The 5,088-nt window shown below is 32.6% G+C and overlaps 1 pseudogene; it reads right to left on the reverse strand.

Moving 5' to 3' along the window:
- Window positions 1-2,582: 2,582 nt before the first annotated feature.
- On the reverse strand, window positions 2,583-4,325 carry LOC107060062 (cytochrome P450 71A1-like; annotated as a pseudogene).
- Between the last annotated feature and the right edge of the window lie 763 nt (window positions 4,326-5,088).

Here is a 5,088-nt window from a genome sequence, read left to right on the forward strand (position 1 = left end):
ACACTATTACAACTTTAAGATTCTAATTGTAATAATCAAACTATCGAATTACAATAGAAATATTGAAATAACAAGTAACTAGGGATAGAAATAAGAATGGAGATGAGAAACTTAGACTCTAGAATTGGGGATGAGAACACATAAATGCCTTTGCACATAATTCATTTGATGCCCTCTGATAGTGATGCTCTAATCTATTTAACTACAACCAACGTACCCTCAGTCTGGATCCCAAATTATCCTTTGTGAAGGCCTGACCTTATTGCTTTTGTTGGGCCTACTTGGTCCAATATCTATTTATGTAATATCCTTGTTGGTATCCTTATTAGGCTCGGGCTGATTCATAACATGATATATATATGTGTACTATAAAGACTAAAAAAGAGGGTAGCTCGGCCAGTAGAGCACATACAAACAATTCAAAATATTGTATAGTATTTAGGATTAATTAAGCACAGCATTTTGATTCAATCAACTCTAGTTTGCTTACCAAATTATGGATCCGGCTCCCCTCCATTACCCCTTCCCTCCATTTTGTTAAGTGCACATCTAGATAAGAGATATGTGTCTTATTTAAAGTTTAAGGTCAAGATTATATTATATTAACAAATATCATACCCATAGTTGAGTCAACTGAGTTTAGAAAACTACTCTCCAAATTTGATAAGAATTACAATATATTCCATACGAAATTTAATATTTATTAATATCATTAGTTCATCTTAAATTTTTATATTTAAATATAAAAATATAAAAATTCTTCTCACCATATTAGTTAATAGCTTTTGAAAATCAATTTTTGCTATTTACGTATTTAATTTCCTCTCGAGATATATAAATTACGAAGAAGAATTTTAATTCCTCAGACACATTTGCAGTTTCTTCTTTACTCTCTCTTTTCTATTTTTTTTCTTTTAATTTGTTGGGCAAATGCTAGTAAGAATTGGATTTTACCAATGGGTGGATAACGATATATGACCAACGTTGCCGTGCTTTACAATATATTTCATACAAAATTTGATATTTATTAATGATATCAATAAATATCATAAAAAAATAAAATTAAGGATTTCACCTTTCTTCAAATGATGTGAGATTGAATCTCTCCACAAAAAAAGTTTATCTTAATTAGTAAATGTGTGGTTAATAAAAACAGAGAACAAACTGTTATTGGTCAATCAATCAATTGATCCTTGCAATGGTCTTCTCCCATGTTATTCAATCTGTTGAGGGAAGACATTTGAAGTTTTTATGTTTTAGCTCGGAGTCAATCACTCCATCAGTTTTCAGTGTTTAGCTTTTAGTATTTGGTTGTGAATCTTTCCCTAATCTTTTAAGATTAGTCAGACTCCACCCGAGGACTAATGTTCCTAAGGAGGAAATATTTTAACACCCAAAAGTTTCTAAGCTCAAATTAAACTTTGGAAAGTCAGAAAGAACTGAAGTTTGCAAATTTTAGATTTTCATGGATCGTGTAAGGAATCACAGATTGTGATGGGATGCGTGGAGCAGAGCTCAGGAGGGGAACATTTCCAAGATAGATTCACGCACCATTCTATGGACCGTGGAAGCTTTCACGGCTGTAAATTGATCTGTAGAACAAGACGTCAGAAACCCAAAATTTCCTGTCTTTATGGGCGTTTGTACATACCGTGTAGAGTTCCACGGATCGTAGAAGGGTCCGTGGAGTTGACCCTCAGAAGTTTCTTTCAGTTTACAAGCGCTTGAAAAACACAAAATCCATCTGATATTACCATTAAAAGGAATTAAGAAAAGTATGATAAACTTTTGAAATATAAAATAAAGTTATCCTTGATGGTCAGCTACTAGTGATTGAATGACTATTAAGGCGATCCTCTCACCTTGACAAGCATCAGGAGTAAAACTTGGGCTAGATTAATTTACTTGTTAATTCTCTCTCTTAGAATCAATTGCTTAAAGAGTTCAACAAGTCCCAACAAACACCTAAAAATAATATTTACTAGCCAACAAGCAACTAACATTCTAAAAAAATTCTCCTGATCAAAAAATATAAAACCCAACTAAGTTGATCAATAAAGTGAATTAGATAAAGTAAGATAACTTTTTAAAAATAAAATAAAATAAAGTCATTTTTATGGAGAATAATCATAGATATGGGCTAATTTGTGTAGTCAATCCATAAATCTCTTTCATGCTTATATCTTCTAGCTGCATATCTCCCGCTCAAACGTCCACGTAAAACAAACAATCAATCTACCTTTATTCTTTTGTAGCTCTAACTTAATTAATCACTTTAAAAATTAAACATAATATTACAAGATAAAAAATAAATAAAAATGAAAAGAAGTTTTACTAAACAGAAGAGAACTTCTAGGTAATTCTTATGACATTTTCTTCCACTTGTCCCATATAAAGCTAGCTAGGATAGTAGGATATTTGATTGTTGCTTTCAAAAGTAGATTATTTACATGCAATACATTTTTATAGGATGGAGCAAGAAGTGTTGCTTCGTCAAAAAGTGAATTTTTATTTTAACTTAATGCAAGCAAGCATACAACATATATAAATTGATAAGACCAAAACAAATTAAAGTACTAGCCCTAGTAAAGATGGAGGGGAAGCCTAGGTTCCATAATCACAAATATAGGCTAATTTGGGTGTGTAGTCAATCCATAAATCTCCTCCATGCTTATATCTTCTAGCTTCATATCTCCTGCTAATTTCCACTTGAATCCATGCAACAAGTTAGCCATTGTTGTTCGAACAATCTTCATAGCAAGGCTATATACCGGGCACCTCCTTATTCCGGAACCAAATGGCAACAATGCGAAGTTTTGCCCTTTTATGTCTATGTTATTTTCTACGAATCTTTCAGAAATGAACTCTTCTGGCCTATCCCAACATTTTTCACTTCTTCCTAAAGACCATGCGTTTACAAAAACAGTTGTTCCTTTTGGTATGTCATAACCAGCAACATTACAATCCTCGATGGAGTAATGAGGAGGAAGCAATGCAGCTAAAGGGTGAAGTCGAAATGTCTCTTTGCTTATGACATCTATATAAGGTAGCTCAGAGAAGTCGTCTTCTTCTACCCATCACTCTTTTCCGATGACTCTGTCAAGTTCTTGTTGTGCCTTGTCTATGATGTTTGGTTTCCTCAAAAGTTCTTGAAATGCCCATTCTATTGTTGCTGCTGAAGTATCTGTTGCACCAGATACCAAATCCTAACATTGATAGGAAAAAAGTCAAGTACACTACAGTAAAAATAATTTTTAGCAGCAATAAATAGACACATTAATAAAGAGTGTTAAAGTTTTTACCGGCATTAGTTAAGTGTCATTAGATCTAATGCCGCTAAAGGCTTTAGGGACATATACAAAGAGTGTTAATTGCCACTAAAAATACATATTTAGCGGCAATTAAGCTATTGTCGTTAATTAATTACAGCTAAAAATCACTTTTTATGTAATGGTATCATCTTATTGTCATGAAATGTTATTCACTTACATGTATTAATCCCATCAGTCTATCGGAAGTAAGCTTAACTTGAAGATTAGGGTCATCAGCAAGGTGCAAGAAAGTATCAACCATGTCCTCGGGAACATAATCCTCCTTTTTTGCCTTGTGTTCTTCAAGTACATATTTGTAAAATTTTCTGAACTAAGCCAAGATATCCAATCCCCAAGATTAATCACCCCACCAAGAAGAAACCACTCATCGAGCATCAGTTGTAATGTTTCAAGTGTTATTATTGAAGCATCTAAGTTTAACTGACCATTGAAATATATGTCACTCATAACCAACCTACTTATAGTACGAAGAGTAAATCGAGGTAAATGGTCTTTAAGTAAAACTGGTTTTCCAGAGAGACTGAAAACATGAGAAATTAAAGTTCGTCTTTCTTCAACACGAATATACTCAAATGAATCAACTGTCCTGAAACTAAATATTTTGGTTAGGTAGAATTTTCTAGCTTGACGCCAATGTGCACCATAAGGTGCCCATATGATGTTTGAGTAGTTATAACTAGTGTACTTACCAGCAGCTAATGTGGGACGATGCAAAGATAGCATCATGTGTTTTCAATATCTCTTTAGTCATTTCTGGAGATGTTGCTACCAAAACAGGCTTGGAACCAAACTTTAGTAGCACTAAATCTCCATATTTTTGTGAAAGATGGTGCAAAGACACACGAGGGAGGGAACCAAGGAGGTTCAAATTGCCAATAATTGGCCATTTGGACCTGGTGGTAGTTTCCTTTTGGGATGGTTGAAATTTTTCAAGAGAAAAGCTAATGCCAGTAGCCATCCGCCGAACGCTATGAAAACCCAAGAGATATCCATCTATGAGAATGGGTGAACGAAGTACAATCTATATCTATATATATAATAAAGAAAAAAAACATGGGCAGAGTGTTGTGACACCTCTATATCGCCTCTATTCATATATTTTTTTTTCTTAAATTCTTTTTATTAATGGAGATATATTTACAACAAAATCTCTTCACATGTCAATTTACAAGAGGTAATTATCCATTACTCATAGCTCTCTAATTTTCACTTTTAATAAATATATATATATATATTTATTTTTTAAACCTTCTTCTAATTATAAAATGACAATATTTTTTTTTAAAAATGTTTAAAGTATTTTTCTCTTTATTATCATATATATAACAGAACCTAAGACCCGCCTACGTGACGCCACCACAAATCAAAATTTTCTTTTAATTTATTTATTTCCAAAACTAGCCTTTCTTTTTTCATGAAAAGTTGTGACATTTATGAAAAGTTGCGACTTTTATGAAAAGTTGCAACTTTAATGAAGAGTTATGACTTTTATGAAAAGTTATGGCTTTTATGAAAAGTCGCGGCTTTAATGAAGAGTTGCGACTTATATGAAAAATGGTGACTTTTATGAAAGGTTGTGACATTTTCGAAAGGTTGACAACTTTTCCAAATAGTTGTAACTAGGGGTGTACATAGGTTGGTTTGGTTTGATTTGAATTTAAAAAAACCTAAACCAATTATGTCGGTTTATTAAATCTAAAAACCAAATCAAACCACATAAAGTTGGTTTTTTCAGTTGTTTTTGGTTTTTCAGTTT

This window comes from Solanum tuberosum, unplaced genomic scaffold (assembly GCF_000226075.1).
Source record: "Solanum tuberosum cultivar DM 1-3 516 R44 unplaced genomic scaffold, SolTub_3.0 scf00055, whole genome shotgun sequence".
Lineage (NCBI taxonomy): Eukaryota > Viridiplantae > Streptophyta > Magnoliopsida > Solanales > Solanaceae > Solanum > Solanum tuberosum.